Genomic DNA, 20,388 nt, shown 5'->3' with positions numbered 1-20,388 from the left:
TTGAGCAGCCTTATGCCCAAAGTTGTGACATGAAAATCATTGTCCATTAAAGAAGTTTCTATGATCATAGAATCTTTTGGCATTGTATACCTATTGGTTGAAGCTTCTATTGATATTCATCCTTGGAATAAATTGAGTATGATTTACTTGATGAGTAATTTTAGGCCTTTGTTGACGATTAACATATTGTTCATTAGTCTTTGCTGCATCAAGATAGATTCTGGTGGAGGCCGACACCTTCTGTGATTGAGATGATTCTTCAGTATATCCAAGACCTGTCTTTATCAGAGGAGAACTTTGGACTTTGATGATTTTAGTTAAAGTTTCAGATCCTTTAGAAAATATAACATTAAGAGATTTTGTCTTCTCAAGTTCTTTTCTTAGACCCACAATTTCACATTCTAGATTTTCATTGTGCTTTTCTCTTTCAGTGAGTTGGTGTGTCAACATATCTATGATCATATTCTTTTCATCTAAATAGATTTTGAGTTTAGTGATTTCTTCATGAAAGTATTCCGCTTCTAAGGCATCCAAAAAATCATCATTCTCATAAGCCATGAGTAGTGTATAATCTTGTTCAATTTCATCTTAATCACTATTGGATAAACCATCACTATCTTCATGCGTATAGTAACTCCTTCTATTCACAACCTGTTTTCTATTTCCTTTTGCATATTCCTTTCCTTTTCATATTTATCTTTATGAGGAAATTTGGCAGCATAATGGCCGACTCTACCACAATCAAAGCATTTGAAAGGTAGCTTGCCTCTGAATCTTCCAAAACCCCGTTGAAGCTTCTTGACAAAATTTACCTCATCTTCTTCTTCTAAAATGTGTCTTGATTCATTGTGCTCTTCCTTTTATTTTCCCTTTGCAGACGCTTTAAAGGCGGATTCTCTCATATCTGATGGACCTCCTTTTCTCATTTCAAAGGCAGTTAGGATTCCATGGAGTTGAGTCACAGTAATAGTTTGAAGATCCTGTTTTTCTTCTATGGTAGACACTTTTGATTCAAATTTAGAAGACAAAGATCTCAAAATTTTCTCAACTAAAGTAGCTTCCTTTATCTCTGCACTCATATTATTTATACAATTAACAATCTCATCTATATGTAAAAAGTAACTAGCAACACTCTCATCAGTATGCATCTTAAGAGTTTCATACTAAATTCTGAGAGTTTGAAGCTGAGTATGTTTTACCTGAGAGTCTCCTTCGTAGCTATGAATGATTTTGTTCCATATCTCTTTGGCTGTCTTGAGCTGCATGACTTTGACAAATTCTGATTCTGACAGACTTCCCAATAACGTATTGACAACTTTGGCATTGGTTTCGTATAAATTCTTACCTACAGAGTTTGTAGGAATTGCTGCTGGAAATTGATATCCTCCTTCCAAAATTCCACAAACATTGGCTCCAAGTGATTATAGATAGGCTCTGGTTTTTATTTTCCAATATACTAAGTTGCTCCCATTGAATATTGGTGGTTGGATGAATCCCATGCCTTCATGATTATTCATCTTGAAAGACCTTCCTTCAAATGATCAAGTCTCTTCTGAAGGACCTGCTCTCATACCAATTGCTAGAAATAATACTGAGAGTGGGGGTTAATCAGTATTATCAGTTCAATATTTTTTCATTTCCCAAACATATTTATATATGTTACTTCTCTTAAGTGAACTAGTGTGTATACGCTACTTTGATTAGAGAAACCAGCGTATACCAAGAGAACTTGTGTTTTAGTCAATATATCATGCATTGATATTTAACCAATGCATCAGTAACTTATTAAACAATGCAGTAAAAACAGAATAAACCATCACACATAAGAAACACAATGAACACCAAGACTTAAGGTGGAAACCCAATGCGGGAGAAAAACCACCTGCTATTTTCATCTCTGTCTTCTTTTAATATTAAGAAAATATGTTTACAATCTTGTACTAGTGCAGACTCATACCAATATGCAGGCACCCACCTACAGAAGGCTACAACCTTCTCTCATTTTCCAGTTTCTACTGGAAGGGAGCTGCAACCCCCTAGCTCTTGTATTAGCCAAATTGTTTACTAATACGTAGGCACTAGCCTGCATAAGGCTGCAACCTTCTCTCTTCTTCCAAGGACCACGTTTCATAAATTTTTAGACTGGATGCTCCTGACACACAACAATACACATGAAGGCCTCATTTCATCAAATTCTCATACTAGACCCATCAGAACTTTCAAACTGCATCAACCAATAATCAGTTAATCTGAACAATCAGATCACTGTCACCAGAACATTATGTTGAACCAAGAAACATGGATCATCATTCAGAACTAGCTGCAACCTCAAAACTCATGCATCAGAATGTATACTCTACTTTACTGAACCCAACCTGCTTGTATAAGCTACTTCCTTTAACCAAAGCTGCATATACCTTCAAAAACTATTGAAACATAAAACTTCTGAATCAAGTCTGTACCAACCAGTAATATATTGAACATCTACTGTCAATTTACAGAGATTTGCACATGCAGTAGCAGAGATAACCCTTCTTACTTAGACAATAAATCAATCAGACACCAAACTCCTTATGCATTTAGTTTTACATTCAGATCTAGGAATAGTTCATTAACAAACAACAATAAAACAACAGAATTGATCAGATAGATCAATCATATCTGAAGGATAGGCTTTTCCTTTGTATACACTACTAGTAAGAGTAAAACATGCATGTACAAGCGCTTTTACCGTGAAAAACCAACTTATAGATCTGCAAAAATTAACTCATAACTTCGATGCTATTCCGGACTTTAGATAAACCCAGATCATGACATTTAAAGAATAAACCAAGTGTACACAATCATATCTAACCCAACCAATATTAGATCATTCAATGATAAGCCATTTCAGGTATCATGATCCTGATCCAACATTGAATTCAAGGTGCACAAAAGATTTCATATCAAATCACAAACATAGCCCCTGCAACATAAAATATACTTCAGATAGAATTATTCCTTAGAAACCCTTTCACTTGCACACCTAGCCTTATGATCTTCTCCTCCTTATATAGTTTTTGGCCTTTCTCAATACCTCGGACCAAGACCACTTAGGACCCGTGGTATTCTTGGACGGGGTCAAGTAGTCATTACTCCGCTCAATATTGTGGGCTATACCATGGTATTGACCCCTGGTATTGTCTCCTCTTGAATTTCTTCGATTTTCCAACATATACACGCTTTTATTCTTGTAAAAGAGCATGTATACATATACGCTCTTTCTATTCTGTGAACCAAAGTGTATACGCTGTTTTGACTAAGTGGACCTGCGTATACATCTTAAATTTCTTTCCACCATTATTTACCTCCAACTTTTTCATTCTGATTAGTAGACTTTAGTTCCATCTTCTTGTTCTTCTGTACCAATGCCCTATTACCTCTTAATAGACCTGTTACACTGTGAGTGAGTTTCCATTAAGGACAACACTAGTATCATAATTCCAACAAATCTAACATGTATGACATTACTGTGATTGGTCACCAAGCCAGAGTAATGGATTTCAGCTGAAAAGATGGAAGATAGGAGGTCTCATCACAAGCCATCCTATTTATCCATGTTACTTCTTGTGAGTGGAAATTCCATCAGCTGGTTACCAAGCCAGGATAATGGCCTTCATATAATTTTTAAAATTAAATAAAATAACTCTAAATCTATATCTAGTAAGTGGGACGCAGGCATTTCGTTGGGTCAAAAGACATCCCTGTCGAGGCTATAGACGCCTACGGGCAACAGGGATATGTCTGTGGTATTAAAGTTAATTATATACTATGATTTAATTGGTTATCTTTCTCTTTCCCTAAAACTTATCATTTTATTTCTTGGACAATGGTTTTAAGATAATTTGAGCATGATGCTTTGAGTTCTATTCTTCAAAAATCAGGAATCTTTAATGATGTGGTACCCTTAGTGAAGGTAATTCTTTGTACTGGATTAAGAAGAAATTTAGTTTTTTATCTAGATGACAACAAAATTTAGAGTGTTCAATGAAGAATTTGTTGATTGGTTTAGGAAGGTGTCATATTTTCCCTTTTCTGGTATTTAGAGTGATGAATTACTTAGTAATGACTACTCACAAGATGATGATGGACAATAATGTATGTTGATTTTGGCTGCCTCTAAATAAGCACTACATGTCCTAGGTACATGATTGCTATAGTAGGTGCAATAATATTGTGGTAGTCTCTTGAAATTGTACCCTTTTCAACAAAAGGTTTGATTTTTTTTATATCATTAATATTAATAAGACTTTGAGCAAACAATAGAATTCTGAAAAGAAATCTATGAAAACCAGGGAGCTTATTTGAGACAAGACAACACGTATGTCTTTTCAATCATAATGGTAAAAAGGGGGCTGGTCTGCAAGATTTTTATAATGTTCTATACAATTACTTCTTTCCAGCACTTGAGTTTGGATGAACTGAATTAATCCTATTAAGCGATGATTTTCTATTCACATCAGAGATTCCCCTTGATAATTTCATCATTCCTACACTTGATGCTTTCATAAAATTATAACAGGGTTCAGTTGACTATAATTACGATGCTGCAGATTTGATGGAAACCTTAAAATGATGTATCAGTGTCTTAATATTTACTTGTTGATCATTAATCTTTAAGAAATTCCTCCCTGCCATCTTCCATGATTTTGCATTCGGTACTCCATGCCCTAGACTTTCAATAAAGATAATTGCATATGCGTAGATATTTTTGATGTGTCTAGTAGTTGATGACAAGTGTCCGTGCTGGAGATGCCCTGTTATTGTAATTATGATCCCTTTTTCTCCATGATCAGAATATCTGTCTAATGCTCATGTACATATAACATTTATGGATTAAGGTAATTATGGTGTGGAGGCTGTCTAGAATTTCTTTTATGATGAAACTCATTCATGGACCATATCACTATCATTCCATACAATTATTACATTCTTCCCTCAAGGTACTAGCTGAATCACATCTTATCCAATGTCCATCATTCTTTTAAGGAGCTATGTTTATTAAGGAAAAATGAATCGACTTGCCCAGATTTGACTATTTGATTTCATATGTTATTTAAATAAGTTACCAGAGCATGTTGAGATTGTTGTTTTCCTTTCTATGTTTACCCCTAAGTGTATATGGATTCTCAAATCATGAAGAAAATGAAGTGTGACCGTCACGAGCCAACATCCATAGAGGAGCTCGAAAAAATCCTGAATACGGTGACTGCAAGAAGAAGTTGATAAAAGACGGATGGCACGAATTCATGGCAAATTTTTAGGGGTCTGAAGATGAAGTTGTGTTGAAGTTTGCATAGGGGTTTTATGGGAAGATAACTTGAATTGGGGATTTAACTATGAATATGAATGAGAAGACCATTTCCCGAGCAACTGGATTATCATTGGAAGGCATTAAGTGGTTCAAGAAGAAGAGCATGGATAAATAATGGAGTCTACAATTTCTTAAAGTAGGACACCAGGACATTAACTAGGCAAAATGGATACTGCATTCTCAGATTAAAGATGAATGGTGCGCTCCTCTATTCATCCTCCAAAAATACTTGACCTGTGAAGGTAGGTATGAAAAAAATTTCCTATATCATATTGGTTTGCTGCTACATTTCACTGAAGAGCAAAAGATGAATGTCTCCTTTTTCTTGTTAAAGAGCCTCCAAAAAATTTCACAAGGAGTCCGTAGAGCTGTTAACAACCCTAGTGCAAGTATTTATCTTTACAAGCTTATCAAAATATTGATTATGGATGAGCTAGGTATAAGAAACAATAGTTGGAATAACTTTCTTCAGTGGAATGGGTTTATAATAATCATCGAAAAACCAAACAACCAGCGTCTTGTTGAATTGTGTGAGGAAGAGAATACTCTAGAGGAAAATTGAATGAACGATATACTCTCCTCACATCCCAGGAAGTTGAGACGAAGAAAGGTAGATGCCTTTGCCATGTGAACCTCAAACCCTTGTTGTTGGATGAAGGTTTACATGTAGCATGATGAAGACCACCCACCCTGCTTCCCAAAACTTGTAGCCTCAAACCGTCAATTTGGATCCAGAGGAAGAGGAAATCTTGAAAGAAAATACAGGTGCCATTGATGGGGATAAACTCTGGAGATTTGAAGAATTTACTGAAAAATTCATGTTCTAGATTAAAAATCCGGTAGTGGATCAATTCAATGAACCAATTACAGGAATAGATAAAACAAAAAGCCCCGTAAAAGAAGCATTTCAATTCAAAAGCCCTGTGATAGAGATGGACTCAGGGTCTAAGTTCCCATTCGATCCTCCTAGAGAAAAAAATGATGACCTTCACTCCACCAATCAATAGAGATCAAACGATTCCCTTGATGATTATATATTGAGGAAGAAATATAGGACGATAAAGAGATTGAAAAAGAAGATACAAGAGCTTATTGTCCGTGAAGAAACTGTAAAAGGGGAAAACAAAGACTTGGAGAAACTTTGTATTAAGATGCATGATAAAAACAACAGGCTAAATGATAAGAAGGAGAAGTTGCGGAAGTTGGCTAGGGATTGGATTGAGCGATCCAAGTATTATGCTTCCCATAACAAGATTTTAAAAAGGGAAATTAAAATGATCAGAAGCATGAAGGGAAAGAGCTTGAACATTTCAATTAATACAGCAGGGCTTTAGGCCACAACCTTGCATTTTTGAAATTTTGAAATCCATCCTATGGTTTGGCTTGCACGACGACGTGAAACAAGATCAAAATCATGGAGTGTTGAGCCTCCATTTTGTATATATTTTCATTCTTTTTGTTGAATAACTCTATGCCTTCACTAGGTGTTTATAGTCAATATTATCCTTTTTTATCCATTATTGGCTAATATCTAGAGGCATTTAGAGGTAATGTGTTATTGCTACATGAATTCTCTTTGTTTCGATGATTTGAAGGGATTTGATGTGAAATTATCACTACTAATAAGTTATCCTTGTGGCAGGTGCATAATTCCTCTTCCAACAATTCAGTTCATTTTCCAGCAATGCAAATATTGTTCTCACCTCCACGATTTTCATACATCGAGATGTCATGATGGAAAATGAGCATATAGGTTTTGGAGAGAATAGGTTCAAGATGGAGATGTGTTCCCTTAATCACACTCAGGTCTTCAAAGCAGTGCATAGAGTTAAGGTCAAAGCACGCACAGGAAAAAGAGGGCTTATGGAAGCTCGAAAATAAAAGCGATCAGAATGCTTTCGAACTAGGACCAAAGCGTAGATCGTGTCGTCCTGATTGTTGTGGTGTGAATGGTTCATCAAAATGAGCCTGCATGCGAAAATTAGGAGAAGTCAAAGTTTAGGTTGACTTGGGTGACTGGGCAGGCTTAAGGAGGTAGCAATTTGGAAAAAATCCGGCCACCGGATTCCAGCCAACCTGGGCCAGATTCTGGGCAAATTTTTGGTCTGATTAATTTGTCTCCTTCAGTCATTTTTCGTTTTTTCAAAAATGGCTATGGTTGTCAAATAAAACAAAAAAAATTATAAATGAGGTGGTGGGGCACCACCTCTGCCACCCGAAAACTACATAACAAAAATTAATTATTAAAAGGCCAACGAGCCATGATCTCTATCGGCCCAACCGCACCACACCATTTAAATATCAAATGTTGGGTTGGTGGCCATGACTCCGCCACACCCTCCAACCGAACCATAGATTAAACCAATTAAGTATGGGGCGGGCGGGCCACCTCTGGTGGACCCATCCCACACCCCCAAAAACCTCCATACATGTTATCGCATTAAAAGAAGCCGGTGGGAGTTGAACCCATGGCCGATAGGAGGGCCGGCCCCACCCACGCAATGGCCCCATGTTAACCACTGTAACCAACACTCAAACAAACATGACGTTGGATATGCGCCCCTCCATTTAATGTGGCCATTTTAACGTACACACCCCCATTTTGAGCTACGGGAGTTAAGGGGCGGGCTGCCCAGTGTGGACCCGACCCCCCTAAAAAAAATTGGTTATGTAAAATGGGAAGGGGCAGGGTTTGACTGCCTGACCCCCTCCCTAATAAACGGATCTCATACCAATCTGCCCAAACGTGTTGTTTGAAAAAACCCCACCCAGAAATTTATATAAACCTCATTTTTCAGTGCACCCACAAGCATGGAGGAACTAGGAGCAGGCACGGAAACCGAGACTGTAATTTTTTTTAATTAATTTATTGCAGGTGGAACCATCATTGAGAAAAATTCTCAGTAGGGTGAAATTTTTGCAGTGTCCAAATTGGACAAATTTTATGTCGATCCTACACCTCTCAGCGACGAACCTGATGGCGTAGTCAGAATCTCCATTTGAGTTGGAGATTTGCAGAGCACCCAGAGGAGGGAATCTTTGAGGAATCTAGGGGGAATCTAAAAGATTTCATAAGCCCCAGATTATCATTTTCCCAGAATTTAGAAATTTGACAGTAAATTTTGCACTATTTGGCGCCACAAATCTGATGGTGTGTTCAGATTTTCCATTTTCTCATTCTATTTTTCGGCCATTTTTCAAAGTGGAGTCCAGGTGTCAGCGTTCATGTGCGAGCAGTCATTTCCATGCAATTCGACGCAGCAAGATTGATGGTACAACCAGCTTTAGCAGTATGACATCCTCTTTTTCAGATGGCCCCAGGATGTGAGGTATAGGTAGTGTGTTCATGTACTTCTTTTTGCTATGCATTGTGCTGCACAGATCGCTGTTTGATGTTTGGTGAGGGATCTTGTTTATTACTTTTTTTTATGATTCCTGCTTGATCTGATGCAGAATCATTTCTGAGATGTGCTTTTTGTCATGATTCATCATGTTTTGTTTGAGATCCCTTTGTCATCATGTTGATGGGATACTCATGTTGTCACCATGTATGTTTGCATTGATATCCCTTTTATGCCATGTTAGCGGGATGCTCTCCTCACGCATGAGTTTATGTCATACTGATAGGAGTCCTTTTGACTGAGAGGTCCTATAGCGGAACATCTCTTGGAGCCACTACTGCATGATGGCATTTTCCTTGTATGATAGTGACATCACCTCTTATGTACATCATCAATATTGACAACACTTAATGCAGCAGCCTACACCATCTTGACATAGGGGCCCCGAGGCTTAGTCCCTCCTGGATGAACTCTGTTATCAACCGCTTATGTTTTCATGTGTTGATGAATTTCATGTTCTTCTTCTTTACAGCATGTAGATGTATTCTTTGATGTTCTCTTAAAAATTTAATTTAACACATCACGGAAGTAAAAGGTCTTGGAAGGATCCTTTGTCACACCCGAACCCGGATCAAGTGGTATCAGAGTGGTCTTTGCATGGATTTGAATTGCAAGCCTGAAAAATGGAACGTGCAGCGATAGAGGATGAAAGAGTGATGTATAAGACCATGCTCAAAATTTCCAAAAGAGTGGAAATAATGTATGAAGCTCTACAAAAAGAGACAGAGGAAAAGGAGTGATTGCAGCTTCAGTTGCAAGCCACGGAAGAGGCCCTGGAGGAACTGAAGCACAACAACCAGAATCTTCAAACAAAGAACATTGAATTGAAGATGATTTTACATGAAGAGAAAGAGGAGAAACATAGTTTGCTACGATAGCTGCAAGCAAAGGACGATGCCTTGGAAAAGCTACAGCGTGACCCATGTGAGGTCAAAATTACTTCTCTGAATTCATGTATATGTCCTAATGATGATTTCGCTATTTTTGAAAATTATACCATAGGAATTGGCTCCAAACTGTTGAAGAGAATGGGGTATGAAGGAAAAGGCTTGGGCATTAATGGACAAGGAATTGTCAATCCCATCAAAGTAGAGGAATTACCCCGTCAGGCAAGACTTGGGTATGTTAGAAAGGAAGTTGGAGAATGCGTCGAGACAACTAGCGAACCACCAACAACAGATGATGAGAGGCCCTCTGTTATGAAACCAGCTCAAGAAAAGATAGAAAAAATAGATCAACGCCTTAGAATTCAGCCTCTTCGAGGGGGAAACCTCCTTTACATTACATAAATGAACAATTCTTGGATGATTCAAATGAAAAAACCTCCTTTCTATATATAGGAGTCTAAGGAGTCACAATATAATCCAGCCGACCTAACAATAATAATATAAAGCCACAAAAATAACAATAGAGGGATTCTATGGGGCACAGAAATAACAATATGGGGGTAATAGGGGCACAACAATATAAATAAGGGGTATAACTACAATAGTAATGGGGTAATCACTAGTATTATAGGGACCCAACATGCCCCTCTCCTTCAAAAAAGTGTTGTCCTCAACGCTTGAGTAGTTCTGGATACTTCTGCATAAAATTCTCATCCTCCCATGTGGAATCTTCAGCGGATAAGTTCTTCCACTTGATAAGATACTCTGAAATTGATCGATTTCATAGCTGTCGAGTTCTTGTTTCTGTGACTGCTTTCAGTTCCAATATAATTTTTCCTTCCTTGGCAATATTGTTTGAACTGGGAGCTTGTCGCCTATAACCTTCTTTAAACATGAAACATGGAAAACTGGGTGCAATCGAGAAGCTGCAGGAAGCTCCAATTTGTATGCCATAGTACCAATCTTTTGCAACACCTTGTACGGACCATAATACTTTGGTGATAATTTATTATCCTTCTTAGCTTGCTTTAGGGACATTTGCTTATATGGTTGTAGCCGTAGGAATACCCAATCACCTACATCAAAACTTCTTTCACTGCGATGTTGATCTGCCTGTTGTTTCATTCTATTTTGTGCCAACACGAGGTTATCCTTTAAGAGTTGGACTTGTTGTTGATGTTCGATGTGATGTTCCACTGCTGAACCTTAGAATTTTCTCTTAAATATGATGTGATGGATGGTGGTTGATACCCATAAAGTGCCATAAATGGGGTCATTTTTGTTGCTGTATGGAAGGAAGTGTTATACCACCATTCAGCCAGAGGCAACCATTTGACCCATTGTGTCTGTTTATCAGATACAAAGCAACGAAGATATCCTTCCAAACATTTGTTTACTATCTCAGTTTGCCCATCAGATTGAGGATGATAAGATGAGCTATGAGCTAACTGAGTACCAAGACAAGAAAATAATTCTGTCCAAAAATTTCCAGTGAAAATGGGATCTCTGTCACTTACAATAATCTTTGGGTTTCCATGTAGCTTTTGAATTGTTTCCATAAATGCAGTAGAAACTGTACTGGCTTTAAATGGATGTGATAATGCACAAAAGTGTGCATACTTGGTAAGTCTGTCAACTACCACCATGATGACACTCTTTCCCTCAGACTTGGGTAAACCTGTGATAAAATCCATTGAAACCTCCTCCCAACGTTGGCTTGGAATGGATAAAGGTTGTAATAGACCCTGGTGTCTTAATTGTTTCAACTTTATTTTGTTGGCAAACCAAACATTCCGCCACAAACTTTTGAATATCTGATTTAAGGCCATCCCAAAAAAATTCCTTCTTAACCCTGTGGTAAGTTTTTAAAAATCCTGAGTGCCCTCCTAAGGGAGAAGTGTGCAATTCCATAAGAATCTTTTGTTTTAGCTGGGAATTCTTACAGAGGTATAAGCGATCTTTGTACCATAACGAATCATTTTGCCAGCTAAATGTATCAGACGTACTGGAATCTTGTTGTAGCTTTCGAATAAGTGCCCACACTTCTTCGTCATTCTTCCATTCCTCCCTTGCTTCATTTATCCAATCTGGTTGGATAATAGAAATGGCGCACAACAATGCTTCCACATCCTCATCCTTTCTTGAGAGTGCATCTGCCACCACATTTTGCTTCCCTTTTTTGTAGATGATTTCAAAGTCATAACCCAACATCTTTGTGACCCACTTTTGTTGCTCTTCAGAGGATAATCTTTGTTCTAAAAAGTATTTAAGGCTATCATGATCCGTTTTTACCTTGAAGTGTCTTCCCATTAGGTAGGGTCGCCATTTCTTAAGTGCATGGAGTATTGCCAACATTTCCTTCTCATAAATAGCTTTGCTTAAAAACTTTCCCTTGATTGGACGACTTTCAAAAGCAATGGGTCTTTCATCTTGCATTAGAACAACACCAATTCCATTTCCTGAAGCATCACATTCCACAATAAAGGTTTTTGTGAAGTCCGGTGTAGCTAAGACCGGTGCTTGGCACATTGCCTCTTTAAGATGTTCAAAGGCCTTTGTTGCTTCCGGAGTCCATGAAAATGCATCTTTCTTCAATAATGTTGTTAGAGGTGCTGCTATTCTCCCATAATTCTTAACAAACTTGCGATAATACCCTGTCAACCCAAGAAATCCTCGCAGATGCTTTATGGATGTGGGGATTTTCCATTCCTTAATGGCTTTAATTTTGCTAGGGTCTACCTTAACTCCTTCATGAGATACAATATGACCCAAATATTCCACCTCCTGGACTCCAAAGAAACATTTGGATCTTTTTGCATATAATTGTTTCTCCTCCAATAGTTGTAGCACCCTGTCAACATGTTCAACATGATCCTTCCAAGACTTGCTGTAGATTAGTATATCATCAAAAAATACTAACACAAATTTTCGAAGGAATGGTTTGAAAATTGAATTCATCAAACCTTGAAATGTTGAAGGTGCATTGGTAAGGCCAAAAGGCATGACCAAAAATTCATAATGACCCTCATGAGTTCTAAATGCTGTTTTCAGAATGTCTTCAATCTTCATTCTGATTTGATGATATCTCGAACGAAGATCCAACTTGGTGAAGTAAATTGATCCATGTAATTCATCAATGACAGAATGGGGAACTTATCTTTAATAGTGAGCTTGTTGAGCTCCCTATAAGCCGAACACATGCGCCATGATCCATCCTTCTTGTGCACCAATACTACTGGAGCAGAGAAAGAACTTTGACTCGGTTGAATTATACCAGCCTCTAGCATTTCTGCAACCATACGTTCAATTTCACTTTTTTGGACATAGGGATATCTGTACGGCCTGATGTTTGGAGGAACACTTCCTGGAATCAGATGAATAGCATGATCATGATCACGCATAGGTGGGAGACCTTTGGGAGTCTCAAATACCTTGGAATGATTGTCCAGGACTTTTTGGAGATATGGAGAAATAGATGATTCCAATGTGGAAACATCTAGCGAACATAATTGTGCAATTACACCTCTTTGCTCCTTTTTTAGAAGCTTTGTCATACCATTAGAGCTGATTATCTTTCCTGGTTTCCCTGCAATACCCCTTAATTCAACTTCCTTTCCTTCCGTAGAAAATTTGATGAAAAGTTCTTGAAAATTAAAAGCTATTGTACCCAAGGATTGTAGCCATTGGACTCCTAGTACAACATCAGCACCTCCCATTGGAATGGAAAGCATTGGGCTAGTCAATACATATTCTCCCATGGATAGCTTGATATTATGGCACTTTCCAGAGCAATTTATTGTTCCTCCATTTGCAATCATCACTTGACACTCTGGTGCTGGATATAGGAAGCAATTCAATTCTTTTGCTACCCTACAATGAATAAAATTGTGGGTGCTTCCTGAATCAATCAACACTATTACCTTTTTCTTCTTGATTTGTCCTTCTATCTTGATGGTTTGAGGAGTGGTAATTCCCGCCAATGCATTACAAGATATGGTCGGATTTATTTTTCTTCATCTAGGCTTTGTTCCTGGAGTATATCCTCTTCTTTTGACCTTTCTTGCTCCTTTTCTTCTTCCTCTTCACAATCTATGTAGAATAATTTCTTCTCAGCACACTTATGACCTTTAGTGTATTTGCTATCACAACTGTAACAAAGCCCTTTTGCTCTTTTTTCTTCCAATTGTTGTGGTGTCAACCTTATAGGTTGTGGAAGACTAGGGGCAACAACACTTCCATCTTTATAGTTGTGAGTGGTATGCTTCCTGGTTGCCATAATTTTGCTTTCCATTTTTCTTGCTAACCTGAATGCCTTCTCTAATGAATCAGGTTCCCAAAGGCGAACATCATGTTGGATATTATCCTTTAAAGACCCTATGAACACATCAATCCTATGCTCCTCTGGAATATCTTTTACCCTTATGTTCAATTTTTGGAACTCCTCAATGTGCTCCATTATTGAACCCTTTTGTTTGAGACTTATCAATTGGCTAAAAAAAGTGTTGCTTTTTGTATCCTCATAATGTGCTATCAATTCTTCCGTAAAAATTGCCCAAGTGATAAATTGTTTACGAGAGCAAAGCCATTGATACCATACAAACTGATTTGGTTCCAAATATACAGTTGCCATACGTACCTTTTGTGTGTTTTGCACATTATTGAGATCGAAGAATTGCTCCATCTGTAATATCCATGTGGCGGGATCCTTGCCATCAAACTTCCTCATATCGATTTTTGGAATATGGTGAGTCTTCGATCCAACATTAGCATCTATGGAATCATGATTAACATTTCTTTTGTTCTCATCATGAGTTTCCTTTACTACCCTTTCACCTTAGTGCCCATTTCTTGTAGCAACTTATTCATATTTATCTTCAATTCGTCCATGTCTGTCTTCAAATCTGTCTTCAAATCTGCCATGTTTCTCTTCAAATCTGTGTTTGAATCACCCATCTTAGCTTCCATGCCCTTTATCTTAGATTCCACGCCATTTATCTTAGCTTCTGTTAGCTTTTGTGAGCGTGACATTTGTTGCACTTGTTCTTGTAATTTTGATATATCATGTAGCATTTCTTCCTCTTCTTCATGAGTCATGCTAGAGCTTTCAGGTTCCTTACTAGGTGTTTGCATTTTCTTTCCTCGGGGCATCAGTTACCGATAATAATGCTTTACTATGCCCTTTGAATTCCTTCAAACCAAGCTTATGAAAAAATTAAAAAAAAAAAACTACACACCTTTTTTCACTTTGTAGAAGCCTGATATTGAATCTGATGTATCTCTGTAATTTCGGATCATTCAGTTCTGAAATTTTGACCTGTAGTAGCCTTCTGAGTCCTCTTTCCAATGCCACAAGTCTGACCCAAATTGGTTTCTCCAAGGAAGAGTTATGCAAAATCTCCCACAGTGACTTGCTTATAGACTAGTTTAGTAGAGAAAACTTGTACGACGTGCCACGAGTCATTGTTTCGACCTATGGATCAGACAAATGTATACAAGAAGCTACAGTCCGTTTTCTTTTTGTACCTTCTTACTAAATTTCAATCCGATTCTCAGAGAGAAAGTTATGACGATTTTCCCCAGGTCACCTGTTTTGAATGTAATTCAGGAGTCTGCAAAAAGACCAACTTCCTCAGATCATATCTCCAAAAATTTCGTACGAAACGCTCTGAAATTCGGACCCAAGGTTTAGCGTGATTTCTTCTCAAATGGGTTTTGTTTTAGACTTCTGAAACGTCACAAAAAAAACGTTATAGCAAAAATTCCACGATGACCTGTTTGGAGCAGCGAAACCCTAGAATCCAAAGCTCTGATACCAAATGTTATGAAACCAACTCAAGAAAAGATAGAAAAGAGATCAACGCCTTAGAATTCAGACTCTTCGAGGGAGAAACCACCTTTACATTACATAAATAAACAATTCTTGGATGATTCAAATGACAAAACCTCCTTTCTATATATAGGAATCTAAGGAGTCACAATATAATCCAGTTGACCTAACAATAATAATATAAAGCCACAAAAATAACAATAGAGGGATTCTATGGGGCACAGAAATAACAATATGGGGGTAATAGGGGCACAACAATATAAATAAGGGGTATAACTACAATAGTAATGGGGTAATCACTAGTATTATAGGGACCCAACACCCTCATCAGTTCTTTCCAAATCAATGAGGAGGTAAAAGATGTTGATTTTCTTTCGGTTTCGTCTTCACATAGTATGGTTTTTGTTGGAGATGTGGAGATCCCAATTACAGGGAAAAACATGAGGCTCCTTACCAGGACAAGGCATGAGGAGGAAAAAGAACTTGGTGTTAATAACCAAGGAATAATCAACCATTGGAGGTTTTGCAGATACCTTAATTTGCAAGCTTGAGATACACCGAAGGAGAATGCTCGAAGGTGTCATATTCCTCCGAGACATCGTCGAAATCTTCGAGGAAAGAGAATGATGGGAACACATCCCCATCATCCCATGGCAGTTTCCATCACAGGGAAAGAGCCGAGGCAAGCTCTCATCGCCATACTTACACCAAAGACGACAAGGAAAGGTATAACCAGTCTCGACATTCGAATATAATCATTTTTTTAATGATGAACGTAAAACATGGCATCGAAAAACATGTACCTTTTGTGGATTACATAACCATACATTTTCTAAGTGTTGGAAAATAATAGCAACACACCAAAGGAGGAGGCATGAAATACCCTCTCAACAGTAGGTAAAGAAACATGTTAAGAAGATCTGGAGGAAGAAGATGTATTGTAGTCATTGCAATAGAGGTGACCATCAAAAAGCCACTCATTGGAGGCTCCATCCAGAGTAGCACCTTAAAGACAAAGTGTTGGTGCATGAACTAGGTGAAAAAATTGGTTGACAAGCAAAACCACCACACGGGGATGACCCATTCACAATGATAAGTGAAAAATGGATTCTAGATATGTTAGCTTGTCATGGTCGTGCTTATGTAAATCATTTGTTGCATTTTAAAATGTAAAAGCGATGACGTGTTTTCCATCACTTGTTAAGCAACAGTGATGTTTGGTCTTATTCTGTGTTGAATTTTACACTCTGAAAGTGATGTTGTGTTTCCATCACTTGCCAAAACAAAATAGTGTTTGGCCTTATTGTTGTAAATCATGTGTTGCAGTGATGATGTGTTTTCCATCACTTGTTGAAGAAACAATGATATGTTGGCCTTGTTTTCATAGCTAGGGTATTGTGTCCATTTCGATGTAAACTTGACCAACAAGTGTGTGTTATAAACTTGTGGCAATTATGGGATGCTTGAGTCATTAGTTGGACATGTAAGTCAAGCATGTAATTTGTAAAACAATGTACTACAGGTTGCAGAGGTTGCAGGTGTCGGCTCATCGCTTATGGCTCCAAAGAAAAAAGGTGAAGGAGATGGAAGTGAGACCTTTCAGGATACTTGTGATGTAGACTAGGTACAAAGAAGTTGCAAATTATTTTTCATTCTTTTGGAGGACCAAAAGCTCCTCAGTGGGGAGGATTGATCTAGGTGGCACTAGAGACATGCACAGGACAAAGAGGGCTTATGGAAGCTCGAAAATCAAATTGATCAGAATGCTTTCAAACTAGGACCAGAGTGTGTATCTCGTCGTCCTGATCGTGGTGGTGTGAATAGTTCGTCAAACCGAGTCCATATGCAAGATTTAGGAGTAGTCAAAGTTTAGGTTAACTTGGGTGACTGGGTAGGCTTAAGGAGGCAGCAATTTGGAAAAAAATCTGGCCACCGGATTTCGACCAACCTGGGCAAGATTCCAGGAAAATTTGTGGCCTGATTAATTTGTCTCCTTCAGTCATTTTTAGTTTTTTCGAAAATGGCTATGGTTGTTAAATAAAACAAAAAAATTATAAATGAGGTGGCGGGCCACCAACCAAAAAATACATAACAAAAATCAATTATTAAAAGGCCGATGGGCCATGACCCCCGCTGGCCCAACCGGACCACATCATTTAAATATCAAATGTTGGGTTGGCGGCCATGACCCTACCACACCCTCCAACCAAACCATACATTAAACAAATTAAGTATGCGGTGAGCGGGCCACCTCCAGTGCACCCAGCCCACACCCGTAAAAACCGCCATACATGCCATCACATTAAAAGAAGTGGGTGGGATTTGAACCCACGGCCAGCGGGAGGGCCGGCCCCGCCCATGCGGTGGCCCCATATTAACCACCGTAACCAACACTCAAACAAACGTGTCGTTGGATATGCATCCCTCCATTTAATGTGCCCATTTAAATGTACACACCCCCATTTTTGAGCTGCAGGAGTTAAAGGGTGGGCCAACCAATGTGGACCCGACCCCTCTAAAAAAAATTTGGCTATGTAAAATGGGAGGGGGCGGGGTTTGACTGCCCGACCCCTTCCCCAATAAATGGATCTCATACCAATCCGCCCAAACGTGTTGTCTGAAAAAACTCTGCCTAGAAATTTATATAAACCTCATTTTTCAGTGCACCGACAAGCATGGAGGAACCAGGAGCGGCCACGGAAATTGAGACTGTAATTTTTTTTAATTAATTTATTACAGGTGGAACCATGATTGAGCGAAATTCTCAGGAGGGTGAAATTTTTGCAGTGTCCAAATTGGACAAATTTTATGTCGATCCTACACCTCTGAGCGACACGAACCTGATGGCATAGTTAGAATTTCAATCTGATCAGCAGATTTGCAGCGGACCCGGGGGATGGAATCTTTGAGGAATCTAGGGGGAATCTAAAAGATTCCTTAAACCCTAGATTTTCATTTTCCCAGAATTCAAAAATTTGACAATCGATTTTGCACTATTTAGCATCACAAATATGATGGTGTGTTCATATTTTCCATTTTCTCATTCTATTTTCAGCAACTTTTCAAAGTGGAGTGTAGGTGTCAGCATTCATGTGCGAGCAATCATTTCCATGCAATTCGACGCAACGAGATTGATGGTACAACCAACTTCAACAGTTTGACATTGTCTTCTTCAGATGGCCCCAGGATGTGAGGTATATACTACTTTTTGCTATGCATTATGCTACATAGATCCCTATTTAATGATTGATGAGGGATCTTGTTTATTACTTGTTTTAATGCTCCCTGCTTGATGTGATGCGGAATCATTTGTGAGATGTGCTTGTTGTCATGATTCGTCATGTTTTGTTTGAGATCCATTTGTCATCATGTTGATGGGATACTCATGTTGTCACCATGTATGTTTACATTGAGATCCCTTTTGTGCCATGTTGGCGGGATGCTCATTATCCTCATGCATGAGTTTATGTCATACTGATAGGAGTCCTTTTGAGAGTTCTTGTAGCAGAACATCTCTTGGAGCCACTCCTGCGTGAGGGCATTTTTCTTGTATGATAGCAACATCACCTCTTATGTACATCATTACTATTAACAACACTTAATGCAGTGGCCTACACCATCTTAACATTGGGGCTCGGAGACGTAGTCCCTCCTGGATGAACTCCGTTATCAACGGCTTATGTTTTAATGTGTTGATGAATTTCATGTTCTTCTTCTTTACAGAATATAGATTTATTCTTTGATGTTCCCTTAAAAATGCAATTTAACACATCACGGAAGTAAAAGGTCTTGGAAGGGTCCTTTCTCACACCCGGACCTAGATCACCATGCCAAACAATCATGACTAAAACAAGAAATTAACTTGATTTTTTTTATTTTCTAACTTAGGTTTCCAAGTAAGTTGCATATCTCTAAATCTATGATACCTGTTTAAACACTAAAGGAGGTTTTTGTACCTTGGTATATGATTGACAAAAACCTCTTTCACTTTTGTCAAGTTCATCCATTTGGTCATACACACACTTGGAAGCAAAATTGTCCTTGTGTGTCACAAATGACCTCTTGATGAGTTTGTGAGGCATTGATCTCTTTGATGTTAGATGGCTCAACTCTTGAAACATGTCCTCCATTATTGTACTTCTTCTTTTCAGTGTGTGTGGTCTCTGCCTCCAAGTTGAAACCCTAGCTCACTAGGAGGAAGAATTAAGGTTTCATTTTGGGAAAACATGGGATTTTGATAGCTGTGAGGAAATTTAGGGAAATGAAAGGGATAGGGAACTATAAAAATTATAAGAAACTTTGGGGGGAATAGTGAGGGAGGTTAGAGAGCTAAGGAAAGTGGAAATTTAGTATTTGGGTGATGGGAAGGGTTTCAAACAAGAGAAACACAGTCCAGTGGTTTAGAAAGTGTGCTCTGTCTAGGGTTTAGGTGAAAATGATGGAATTTGAGGATGGTTTTGATAGAGGGTGTTTAGGAAGGTGTAATTAGGATAGAAAAGCGTGTATGAATAATAGGACATGGTTTTTAACAACAATTCACCATTGAAATCATGAAATCTGGAAGACTGTTTTCAAAACTCTATGAGAGAGAAATGAAGCATTGCAATCAAAATTAAGAGAACTAAGAGATTATTGAGCATCATGAGAGACCACCAACCTATATTTATTGCAACACAGCTTGAATATAATGGAAGAAATCGCCACAAAGAGGTTTTCATCCTTGGCATGAAAATGTAGCAGTTGCCAAGATTTATGAATGAGATGACAAATTTTGATGACTTTGACCCTAATGACCTAATGGTGACACTAAGTTGAATGAGGACCATGATGATATGACTGAGATGATGATGATGACCTTTCAGTGATGGCACATCCAACTGAGTGATGGCAATGACCAGAACATGAAAATTTTGAAAGGAG

The sequence above is a fragment of the Pinus tabuliformis genome, chromosome 1_1 (genome assembly GCF_031772625.1).
Source record: "Pinus tabuliformis cultivar Carrire ecotype Pingquan chromosome 1_1, CPIR1, whole genome shotgun sequence".
Classification (NCBI taxonomy): Eukaryota; Viridiplantae; Streptophyta; class Pinopsida; order Pinales; family Pinaceae; genus Pinus; species Pinus tabuliformis.
This window is presented reverse-complemented; position numbering follows the sequence as displayed.